Consider the following 13,597-nt stretch of genomic DNA (forward strand, 5'->3'; position numbering starts at 1 on the left):
GAATTACTCCTTAAAAACTGCCAGGGAGAAAAGTGTGTCTGAGCAATCACCCCTCAGAGATACTACATCCTCCCATTGACTGCCAACCGAGGAAGTTCTGTCCAAAGCAGAGATATCTTTAGTCCAACATCGGACAAAGTCTTCGGCTTAGTTCATGTTTGGGATGGCTCGCTTTGAATATAAAGCACTCTTCAGGCCTCGATGTCCTCCTCTCTTTAAACATCATTTTGAGTTCTTTGAGCTCAACTAAAGAGAGAAAGGGAAAGACTGAGTGTTAATTAAAATGTAGAGGTGACATAAAATCCCCTCAGCCTTACTGCCATGTCAACTATAAACAACTTTTCTGAGTAACAGCCCTGACATCATCTCCATCTGCTCCACGCCTTGTGTCTGCTGATAGAGACGAGTAATGGAGACGGCAGTGGGCAAGGTGCCCTGAACCATTGGCAGAGCAGAATCGCTCTGAAAGCCCGCCTAAATTAACCAATGGCACGCTTCTACATCTGTGGAAATTGGGTGCATTTGAGTGAGAGGTATAAGCGAGTCTGCACAACACAGACGTGTCCTTGAGTCGCCCTCTCAAGAGGACTCGTGATGGAAGCAGATCGGAAACTAGGGGTCATGCAATTTTACATCTACTGAAAATCAAAGGTGTTCACTGGGGCGCTTTTTTACATATAATTCACTCCGTCTGAAATCTTTCCAAGGCTCCAAATGCAGGAACTAGATGGTTTTATATCTGGTGGATGCACCTTAAACTTACACCGAAAACTAAAGCTACGTTTTAGCAAACCGTGCCATAATTTGACCTTTTTTTACGCTTACTCTTAGCGGTTTGTTTGAGTCTGCACTGTCACATACAAAGGGGGCCTATAAGGGTTTCAGGGGGTTTTCCCTTTCCTGTATGGTAGATTTTAGTGCATGTAAATGATCTGCAGGGGCTAGAATCCCCGCGTGAATTTGGCCAGTTATTTATCTAACTTGTTCTTTACTGTTTCAACACAGAATAAGAGCAGGCTTTATGTGTTCTGTCACTTATCACTTTTAAACTTCTAATTGAAGTGCGGAAAGTTATTTGTAATACAAAGAGAGAGTGAGCTTTGTGCAGTCGCTGTGGTTTCTTTGTTTGACGCACTAACTCCAGGTATTATGCTGTTGTCTTGTCTGCAGACATTACTTCAAACTTCATCGCATATTCTACTTCCTACGAACATTCGTGATTGTTTTTTACTCAAAAAACAACAAACATCTGCACTTCTACTGGTGCTAATAACTCTCATCTTCTTGTCTCATAAATCGCACTTAATAACCCTCTTCTCTTTTATGTGCAGTGATAATGTTGTGTTCTGAAATGTCAGGGTTCTACCACCCTTGACACAGCCTGAAGCGATGCTAAATTGCTTTAACGTGACTCATCTCCGAGCGCTGTGGCTGCTTAAAGAACCCTAGTTCGGTAAATCAGCAGTACAGTGTGTCTTTGGGACGAAATAGAGAAAAAATAATCAGACCTTTTGGGGGGTTTTCCCTTTCCTGTAGTGTGTTATATAGGTTGTTGTGCTTGTAAATGGTCTGCAAAGGCTAAAATCCCTGGTTAATTTCCTCGTTAAGCGGTTGACCAATCACAACAGAGCCGGCCAGCTAAGCAATCAGAGCAGACTGGGCTCTGGTTTCAGACGGAGGGTGAATATGAAGCTGGAAATGAGCATAAACGGCCTCTCTAAATGTCCTCAAAAGATTGTTTGTAACCTCCCAGATTACCCTTATCGACAGAGTAATACGGAGTTTATAGTCTCAGTTAAAGATGAACGATGACTTGCATGTGTTCTCTTTCTCTCACAGGGTTTATATCCCTAAGATTCTGAGACAACAGAGATGACTGGGTGTTTCTTTAGATTGGCACGTCTGAGAGTAGAGATGAGGGAGTAACTGGAGAGAATCCAGCCTGGGAAAAACCAGATGTCACAGTGCACTAATACTGGATTCTGAGAAAAAAAGGCTAAAAGTAGCCCGGGCTCTCTTAAGTACAGTTTTGTAACGAGGCTAAGGGTTTATTTACATGTTAATGTCCTTGAGCTAGAGCGCCTCATTAATGAATAATGTGCACATGTTGAGTGCTATTCAATTGACGGTATGATAAAGGGCTATGCTGATTGAAAGGAAAAGACACTTTGGTAGGAGGAATGGTTGATGGAAAACATGTGGCACTACCAGAAGTACCAACGTTTGTTCCATACTGGTTTAGATTTAGGGTATGAAGGACCTGAAACATGCCTCTAATCAATACCTGGAAATGCATTTTCTTAGATGCACCATGAAATTGTGATTTTAGTTTGATTGGCGGCGCTTCATAAAGAGACGTGCTTTCATCCCCAGGTTGTGAGGGGTGAGCACTGTAGCATTAAATAGGCCACCGACACAAAACAGGGACCACATAAATCCCCCTGACATTTCTCCGGACAGAAAAACAAATGTTTGTGGCAAATAAGGAGAGTCGGCAGACCTTGGATTTGTTTTTTTCTGAATGAATAAGTCACAGGCAGCAGCTTTCAATTTATTTAACGATGTTTCTGATTCAGTGAATTTAATATCTACACATGAACTATTCTGGCCCTCTTAGTCAGCGTAAAGAGGGCATTTATTAAGCCCTCTGTAGGAGAAACTCTCTCCCCAGAGAACGAGATATTTCAGGTTGTTTTTCTGGTAAGGTAGAGCTTCAGACGACGTCGGGGGGTCAAGACCCATATCACTGCTGCTGGCAGGCATGTGTAAGCATTCCCGTTACCTCATTAGAGCAGTTCCTGTTTTCCTTGCATCATGCGTGTCAGTACTCCTCTGGAAGTGCGAGTTTGTGGAACTTATCTGCACCCCTACGCCTCTGACACAGTCGATTATCTATTTCATTTGCTGGGTAAATGAAGTGATTGTGATTCATTCATAGGTCCTTTTGTGAGGGATGTTGGGATGAAAACAAAGCAGAAACTGGCAGCAAATGTTAGATTAACTACATATCAGGTCACCTAAAAACACTTTGCCTCATAATTTCATTTGTTTGACTGACATTTAGAGAAAAAGGAGGTCGACACTCCCAGAAAACTGCCCATAAAAAAGCTTGAAGAGAGTGCTCATTACATTTCTTTCCTCCAACAGCACAGTATCATTGTCATGTTTCTGTCGTATCTCTGACAGTCCTTTTTAATAAGGGTCATTAGAGGGGGTTAATCCTCTGAACGGATGGGAAGGAAAGGAGGAATAAGTATTGCTCTTATATCTGTCTTGGTGTGAAAGCCCTGCCTTCAGTGCCATTGTAGTGGAAGATAATTAGAAGTGGTCTCAAGTTCAGTGGCGTTTTTTCAATTACAGCCAACCCTCAGTGGCTGAAGTACTCTACATAGCTCTGCTATATGACTGGAATACTCTCAAATGGTCTCAATAACACCCGAGAGAGGCGCCGACTTTTAAGAACTCCACCCGCTCCAGAGGAGAGCCCGGAGGGAGGCATTACTTTCAACAACAGTTACCAATGCACGAGTGCTGTAGGAGAAGCTGTTGTTTTATGTAAGACACAACACAAGACAATCACCAGTGTGGTTACTAGCTGCTTGTTTACCGCTAATTATCTCCGTAACGGCGGCACAAACTCAGGGAAGAGAGCTTTACAGGCTCCGAGCCATGTATCCAATTACTGAGCTAGAAACACAGTATTCCCAGTGAGAGGCTGTGGGACGGCAGCACAAAAACCCCTTCCTTATTCTCATTTTGTTTGTAGGCAGTGGGGTTCCTCTGAGATGTGGCAAAGAAACGGGGAGGGTAGTTGTTGGTGTATCCTGCTGTAGGTCTCCTTAACACTCTTCCTGATTACACTATATATCACTGCATAAGTTCAGGGATCCTTAAGAGCTTCAGAGTTGAGGCATTTACTCACGTTCTTTCCCACTGCTGCAAACATTTTGGGTGTCTTCATGCTGCTTCTGCTGCACATTTCTGTCCACCTTAACGAGATGCTCTGTAAGATGCTGATGTGTTTTTGAGTGGGGAAATAGGAAGGAGTTTTCTGAATAAGTGCCAGATGTGGCTGCCTTGAAGACGTGCATGTTGTGTAGATTAATTAATCCAAACATACAGTAAATGTAGTTCTCCCGGTGGATAATTATGACTATTTTCTTTCCCTTATCTGCCGTAATCATACCTTTTTATGCGACTACATTTGGCCTCATTCTGTACACAGGTAGACAGCAATCAGAAGTAGAAAGATCAAAATAAAAGCACGTAGAAACAGTCGAACACATGTTGTATTAAGTCCCATTAGTCCAGCTGATTCAGTTTATTTTAATTCCCCTGCTTACCATGGACTTATATTCGCTTGTTTTCCTCAGGTAGGAGGAGGAGGTGATAACGTTAAAGTGTTTCTCTCATCCTCCGACCGTTTGGTGACAAATTACACTTCTTCTTCTTCTTCTTCTTCGCTAATATGCAATATTTGCCGCGCTCCACTGCACAGACACAGTGTGACAAATGCACAGAATACTAATGAAGAACACACACTCTTATCACCGTGTTATAAAGCTGAATATTCCTCCTACCTGTGTTAAAACAGACAGTGATCACCCCGAGAGCTAAGGGTTAAATCCCCTCCGTAAGGACTGTCATTTAAATCACTGAACCTTAGAATTCTGGGACAAATAAACCCTTGTTGCACGCCTACTTCACCACTACTTGCTATTTGTTTTTATGTCTGTCTGGCTCCTCTCCATCTGCCAGCTTCATTAAAACCACTACCTTTCGTAACGACCCCCCCACCTCCAGCTCTCACCTTTTTGATTTAAATCCAACTTGACCTTGACGAGTGTTTCCTTTTCTCCTTCTTCTGGGCTCTTGTTCCTAATAATTAACTGAAGTTCATTTAATTAACGGACACGTTTCCTCATTTTGAGAAGCAGCAGTAAAAGCAAATTGTTCCAGCTTTCAAAACTGCCAGAAAATCAGAGTTAATTGGAGCACACACTCCTGATGGTTCAGGCGTCTGTTTGCATTAAAGAGGACTATAGTGAGAAGTGTTAATGTTTTACCACCACTTCACCACTACTGCTATGATCCCACACAGCTTCATTAAACACCACCCTTTAGTTCTGCATGAAAGCTAAGGAAATGGAAAATAAAATGTAGATTATGTAACTGTAATTTTACATAACTTGACTTTTGTGCATGTTTGGTGTTACCCCTCTTTTGGCTTCTATACATATCAACCAAAAGGACACCATGATTATTTTTTTGCTGCTTACTTTTCATATGTTTTCCCTACTTACACACACTGTAGAGACTCCAGATAGTCCAATTAATAGTGTAATGTAAGAGAAAAACACGGCCACACGTTAGAGAGAGAGAGGACGTCCACAGACAATTCATCTTAAAGAGGTTAATGAGCTATGAGTTAAATTAGCAGCATTTAAATATTGTGTGTGTGAAGATTAAAGGGCTGCAGGAATGAGTCCTAGCACTTAGGAATGAGTCAGCTTGTTTGCACCTGAGTTAGCTTGTGTGTAAGTCAAGGGGTAGTTGTTTGGGTGCCTGAAATAAGGACTATTTGTGGAGTGAACCAGCGTGAAGTTGAGGGTTCTTCCTCCCTCCAGCGCTCGGTTGTCTTATTAGTGCAGTGTTTCCCTCTACTCAATAGTGTTGTTAAGGCAGCAATACAAAAAGGAATATCTGAATATGCTTTACTGAGATACTAATAATGTTTATAGAGTATTTGCCCCTGAGGTTCTCTGTGTGAGGAACAGGCGGTGCGTCAGATAGGCCGGGCTGACAGTCCCTGCTCAGATTTCATCACCAAAAGGCAATTACGCCTGTGCATTATCTTCTGAAGATATCAACAGGCTCCCATGTCAGTGTGCCTGTCCTCCTCTGTGCTGTGCATGCTGTCACAGCAAGCAAACACCAAGGCTTCACTGCTCAGAAGCACTAAATCTGTGTAGAAAATCCAACATGAATAGAGAGCTTTTCATCAGAAATGTACAAATCTGCAGCTGTAGAAGATAAAGAACGTGCCCGATGACATGGAATATGTAAAAGAAGACGCTAGTGTTAATCACAAATTATGTAACAAATGAATTCATGCAATGAAAGGCAGGTAGGAGGTGAAGGTGAATACCAATAAGAAAGGCTTTACAGTGAAGTGAAAGATTTAAGCGAATGTTCGACTCTGGTCTTACACATGATCAGGAAAACCTTGGAATCAATTATCAAGTAGACATGCTAAAGACAACCTTCATTTTCCTGCAGAGAGGCCATTGTTATGTCACGTCTCTCTGCTGCTTATTAGCATCCAGTGTTGTGACTACCTTTGTTATGGGTTGAAGCCCAGGTTGAATCCTGCCTTTCAGGTTGTTTCTCTGATTATATTCCCTATATTACATCCCATTCTGCTCCGAGCGCTTCTCTGATGTATTTAAAGATACAGCGGATGCTCCATCTCCCTGTCCTCGGGCGGGGCGTCGGTCAAACCTGCTACAACTTGATTTAACCCTGACACTCAATTTCACTATCGGCTAATCTGTGGAGTCAGGTGATGATGGGGGGCGGGCTCAATCCTGTGAAGCTACACACTTAGCGGAACATGTCCGTGTCGGCGCACATGCGGCAGGAGTGACCTGGGGCGAGAGAGACATTGCTTACGGGGGTCAGGAGAAGGTTAAAAGGGACACGGGGCAATAAAATGAATATACTGGGCTGTTTATGGAGCTGAATGTGTCCAACATGCATGCTGTAGTCAGATTAAAAGACAAATACACCCCACGCATCCTGTAGTAGTTTAACATAATGCATTTCTCCGTGTGGATTCCTGATCCCAGATACATTTCCACAGCCTGAACTCCAGTGGAAGCTGCAGTGCGACAGCCACCTTTTAAATATGTGGAATACTTTCAATTAAAGCGTGCTTTAGAGCTGCCTAAGTGGGATTTGTGCTTCATCAGTGTGTGTATGCGCTCCGGGGAGGATTAAGGCCCATAGCACAGTTTTAATCTCTGATACAGATTACGCTCCGGGTTTCTACGAAAGGCTCTACTACAGTCAGATACTGTATCAGAGCTGCGAGATGTCTGTTGCATTCTGGGTCTTTAATTCATGGCCTGTCGTTTTATCATGCAAACAAAAAGGGGATTCGTTCTTTATCACCAAACCCCCCGGGCTTCTTCTCTCCCAACACCTAAAAGTGCCAAAGACAGCAGAGGAGTCATTGTCAGCTTTAAGTCTTATTTAGCCCTCATTGACATGTTAACACGCTCCCTCAGCCTCAGGGACCATTTCCACACACTCACTTCTCACCTAAATATAAAGTGTGCTTATTATTAATGCACATCTTCAGCACTTTTATTCCATGTCAAAGGTGCTTTATATTCCCAAACAGTGTGAAATAAAATAGAAAAACGTGCATATATTAAGTAAAGATCTGTAGCATTGCGGCATGTAATCAAATATATAAATAAAATTGCCTAAAATGAGCATTTTAAAGGTATATGGACTCATAAACAGATAAATAAGGATAGCTTAGACATAGCTGTTCGAACATGTTCATAAAAAGGCAGAATTTTCCAACTTTTTCTCCACTTTCTCCTCTCTTCTTCTGGGCACTCAGCCTGAGTTGTGCCATGCCTACCGTCCCGTCAGTAGCAGTTAGTGAAGCTGCTGCAGACTCGTGCCCCTCCACCTGCCCAGGTCTCCCCCGCCTCTCTCCAGGGCTGCACACAGCAATTGTCCTGTCACCAGCCCACTTTTCCGGCCCTCCGGGCTCCAGAGTCACGGTCTATTTCCTGACCGCTTATAGAGATTTGCTGGTTGGATGGCAGTGTACTCAACACGCTTTCAGTGCAGGCTGACCTACTGGCTCCATAGCACGGGCAGAAAGCTTAGCTAATGGTCTGCTCGCTAAGCCCGAGGCATGCTCAGCGTATCCCCGCAGTACCTACTGTGTGTGGTTTTCATTTTGGTGCATAGTTTACTGTAGTTTCTTTGTGCTCCTATCTGTTCCTGCTTCACTTCAGACTGAAATAGCTCACTATGATTGGATGTTGTACCAAAGCATATTTCACACATATGTAGGGTCCAAAGAGGAGGATTGCTACTGACTTTAGCCCTTCCTGAACCTTTCCATGAGGCTCACATTTGAGGTTCTGTATCAGGAGTTATTGAACGGATTGAACCATGAAATTTGCTACGAACGTTACTTACATTATCCCCAAAACACCAATACATGCAAGACATTGTTTTCTAGTTAGTCAAGGCAGGATTTGTAGCCGTTTGTTTGCTTCAAATGTTCAGTTTTCCTGCACGGCACAGGGTATAATGCTTACTGCATCAATACGAGGCTACAGTATGTGAAATATGCATGAATGTGCAAGAAGAACTGCATTCATACATCACATTAACACGAGCACCGACACTCCTGCACGCTCCCAACATTCACACTGCACTTGTCAATGCAACTGTATTTCACCTGAGGGTTTTTTATTCCACCCACATGCCTTCAATCACTCCCACACACACACACACATGCACACACACGGATAGATTCAGCTTAATTTTAATCTGGTGGATTTGTTTGCAAAGTATTTACCATGAAAAAATATTTGCTAATGTGCCACTACTTCATTCTTATTTAGTTTCTCTGTGCAGTGTGAGGCAACGCTCCATATCTGCGTTGTAACCGCACACAGTGGGTCGCTTTAACCTATATATGTGTGCATGAGCGCACATGGCGAGTAATAATCTGTCGGCTATCATCACTGTCAGCTCTGCTGCTGTCGAATCCCTCCGAGATCACACACATGTGCACGAGGGATGAGCGACACAGCTGCTTGAGAGACAGAGGAGGCTGCGGATTACTCAGTTACCCACTGCTATTAGTGTGTGTGTGTGTGTGTGTGTGTGTGTGTGTGTGTGTGTGTGTGTGTGTGTGTGTGTGTGTGTGTGTGTGTGTGTGTGTGTGTGTGTGTGTGTGTGTGTGTGTGTGTGTGTGTGTGTGTGTGTGTGTGTGTGTGTGTGTGTGTGTGTGTGTGTGTGTGCCAGTCTTTGTGAGGACAAAATGAGACAGACTTATATTTTTCGATTCTGTCTTTCGTTCGTTCTTTCTGTGTGTGTGTGTGTGTGTGTGTGTGTGTGTGTGTGTGTGTGTGTGTGTGTGTGTGTGTGTGTGTGTGTGTGTGTGTGTGTGTGTGTGTGTGTGTGTGTGTGTGTGTGTGTGTGTGTGTGTGTGTGTGTGTGTGTGTTTAAGACTTGACCTGCTAGAGTAATGTGCATTCTCCCACCCCATCGCTATCCATCAGTGATATTTACTGCATGGCGCTTCTGATAAACACCTGATGAGATGACATATTGATTGACCTAGCACACACACGCACACACACACACACACACACACACACACACACACACACACACACACACACACACACACACACACACACACACACACACACACATTCTCTCTCTCTCTCTCCCTCTCTCTCTCTCTCTCTCTCGCTCTCACACCTATACACACACAATGCCTCCTGCCCAATAAAAGGAACCCCACAACCTATTTCACCGCCTCGCTGTAGTTTATAGGTGTGCAGTTAAAATGATTTGCTTGTGGCAACGTCTGTAATTCAACAGCGCTTTACTCCTCATAAATCAGACAGATTGAGATGCATTATGAGAAGCATTTAACAGGTGGAGGTTGTTAGCAAAACAAACAAATTTTCCCCACATGTGTTTTGTTGTTGTTCTGGATCGGGAAAGGATTTTGAATGCACTGCCCGCTATATTTCCTCTGGGAGTACAGATTGCCAGAGTCTCAGCTGTGAGCCGTTTGGTCCCTCTGTGTAGGAGTTCCCTTAAAATAAAGTGCATTTAAGTTCACCTGAAGGACATCTTCCTCCTGTCTCTTGTAGCCTTACAGAGTGGTGCAGCTTCTGCCTGCAGGGAGTCTGGTTCACTGACATGAAGGTGTTATCTGCTCTTTGCTGATGACACTGTCCTTGTGGCTTCTGCTAACTGTGATCACTGATGTGCACTGGAGCAGTTTGTCAGTCACTTCAGATTATTTTAGTGCTTGAGAGAGGAAGCTCCCTGGGCACCTCTCTTTGTAGATGCCTTGTACAGACTGATCCAGGACATGCTGGTGAAACGCCCAGCTGGCCTGGAGGCACCTGGGGGGGAAAAGACATCGGCCTGCTCGGCTAATTGTGTTATCACCGTAACCTGGCTAGAGAAAGCAGATAGAGATTGGAGTGGAAAGGATGCACCATTTTATTCTATATTTTCATCAACAAGAATAACAGTAGAGCCAAATACAGAATTGTGTGTTGCACATTAAATCCTCACATTATTTTCAGAGCAGGGATGCAAACCTCAGCCTTTCCACCTCTCACCTCTTCTTCTCGACTTTCCCGGTTTTGTTACTGCTTGACAATCAACAGCTGCTGCTCTTTATCTGGGTGAGGACACTTTTGCAAACCTCCCTTTACCTCAACGACTATCATCAAGAAGCCCTTGATCTAAGCACGTAAACCCAGCCTCAATCACCTTGAAATATAAAACCCAGTCTCCTGATAAACGTTTTTAAAGTGTATATTGTGCAGCATCTTTTTCCTGCCTATAATTCTCAGAAACAAACCAGCTACAGTTAAGATTTGGTTCCTTCTGTAAAACTAACCCTTAAAATTGTCTTAACTTTACCAAAATAACAGGACGAGAAATAGGATTTGAATTGGAAGTGGTCCGTTCAGAAGTGTAAATATGACACCATAGAATGAGCCTGTCCTCCAGGAGGAGGCTGCTGTTTGGGGCCTGAGGTCTCCCAGGTGTAGCTTCCTGAAACCAATAAGACAGACTGTTGCTCTGTAATGAGCTGAGAAACTGCATCCCACTCTCCGGTCCTCTGGTGGCTGCCGTGTCACAGGCCTCGTGCTATTTTTGACAAGAGCAGAAAATACATGTCCGTTCTGCTCAGGCGGGAAGGGAGAGGACAACAGGGCAGCGGCTCTGTGTGCTCTGGCATCGGGGTCCTGTTTCCTCTGACAACAGTCACTGTGAGCGTTGTATTTACTTCCACGCAGATGTTCCAGGCATCACAAATACAGTTGCTCGCTGTTTACCGTCTTGTATTTTCAGTATTGGTTGGAGGGTTTAGCAGCACTAGTCAATTATTTTCAAGTGGGCTTGACAGCGTGTCTTATTATTACCATTATTATTATTGTATGGTACTTTGTATCAGTGCCTGGAAGAGAGAGTATGTTGTTATTGGAGCAGCTGCCCAGATCCACTTAAAAGAACTTCTGAGTGGACATGGGGATTGACTTCATAACCAGGTCACATTGTGTGTAACATCTACACACAAGTAATTGTTTCCTGAGTGTCCCCCGAAATGTTTCCTTCCCATTGTTGTTCTTTCAGAAATCATAGACATTTTGTTGTTTATGTCTCGGCATGCTTTTCCAGGATAAGACTTTCATTCGCTGTCTGCACAACAGCGACTTTGTGAGAGATTTGTTCCTGCAGAAGGGAGGCTCGGCGTGTACGTGCTGACTGCAATCTGCCTTTTCCATCGTGTTAACTGGCTGCAGATCAGCAGCTCGTGGCGGCTGGTGGGATCTGGTGGGCGAATGGAACGCAACAGCTGATGTTTTGATGATGCAATCCCAGCATAAAGTGGGTAAGCACATCATCAGCAGCTCAACAGTCGCTCCTAGTTTGTTATTTACTCAGCAGTTCTGCCCGGGGATGCATGTGCATGACTCCACAGCACAGAAGAGGAACTCTGTATGAATGTTTTCTGCACTGGCATAAACCTGCCGTCTTCAGCAGAGGAAGTTTGTCGACAGCAGGAAAAACAAATGATTTTTTCCTTTAAAAATAATTGATGATATGAATATAAACATAAAGCAGATGGCACAATTTTATGTCTGTTTACTTGCATTCAGTGGCGGCTGTTTGTGTTGACTTTACTCTGTGGTTTGTTTAGTCCAAGCAAACATAAAAGACAGAGTCCAGATGCAGAAAGTTTTAACGTAAATCAGATTGTTTTCTATCAGAAGGGACAGGAGGCACAACAGCACTGAATGACAATGGTTGTATAAATATTCAAACCTCACCGATGCAGTTTTAGTTTTTTAATGGATTAAATGACTGCTATTTAAGTATCCAACCCTCAGAAAACCACCATTTGATGCTGCAGTCCCTCAGCATTGTAGCGTCTTCTTCTTTTCAGTTTTACAGCGCACAACTTTTCCATTTGGTTCATTCACACGGCTCTCAAAAGGAATCTGTTTTTAGTGAAAATCTCTGATGAACCCACTGTACAGTACCTGCCCACTCACTGAGAAACTAGCAGGTTAACATAGTGGAAAAAGCAGGTAAAGTGCCAGATAAATAGGGAAATGTTGCACCTAATGTGTAAATAATGTACTTTCTAACACACAGCTGACTTTGTCAATCAGTTTTATTCATCGCAGTGCTCTTCTTCTGCACTTATACATTAGCAAAACACCCTATTTGAAACACCATCTACAGGTGCTACTACCACTGCTATCTCAAGTATTTTTTCACCTGAGACTAGATGCATGTTTTAACCCAGACCCCAGAGTGTTGAAAAGACCAAAACAAGCCTTAGCAAAGCAAGCAGACTTCCCGGAAACTAGATTAATTGGCATTTACTTTTTCCCTCGAGCTCCAATGCAGCATATGACAGAAACACAGTGCAACCGGTCATAGCACCGTCTTTAGAAAGGTTTCCAAATGACATTTTGATATGCAGTGTTACCTCCTGCCAACAAGAATGAGCAATTAAGGCATGTTGCACTCAAAGAAGACAGGCGAAAATCACACAGTGTGGCTAACCCCTCAGAAAAATAAGCAATTAACACCTGCTACCCCTCCTGGCTGCCAATAATTATTTCCCAAGCTCTCACCAGGCTATTAATTTAAGAAACACAAGCATGTGTCCGCTGTCCATGTGTGTGCCTCTTCCTCTCTGTGACTCATGCAGAGCGAGATAGCTTTTAGGCTCATGTTCAGACACATTTTACAGGACAACAACATAGATCATGTTCCGGCTATATGTTCAATCCTGAGTATTTATTTATACTCTGAACAATCCTCCAGCTCTCCCTCGAGAGGACGGACACACACACATGCACACACACAGGACAGAAGGCCTCTTAGCTGTTCCTGCTCCCTCCATTACAGCGCGGTGCATTTGCTGATTCACTACACTTAGAGGCAGGTGTACGCCCGCTCTCTTTTGAGGAGAACTTGGGCAAATAGGTCATAATCAAAGTTCACAGAATGGCTGTCTGCTTGTGACTCATGTATGATGTTGATGGAAATGAATTACAATCAGAAATGTCTACTCAAGGTACCCACTCCTGTGCACTCATACTGTCTAATTTAAGCTCCTATTTAGCCCCTGTCTGGTTTTGATTGTGTACGAACATATGAACTATAAGGGCTTTAAAAGTTAAAGGCAAACTGCAGTACACGAAGGACTCTGTGCATTCACTTCCACGCTCCTGCAAGCAGTCTATTCTTATTCTTATTTTTTAAAGATATTCTTTGGCCTTTT

This window comes from Eleginops maclovinus, chromosome 24 (genome assembly GCF_036324505.1).
Source record: "Eleginops maclovinus isolate JMC-PN-2008 ecotype Puerto Natales chromosome 24, JC_Emac_rtc_rv5, whole genome shotgun sequence".
NCBI lineage: Eukaryota > Metazoa > Chordata > Actinopteri > Perciformes > Eleginopidae > Eleginops > Eleginops maclovinus.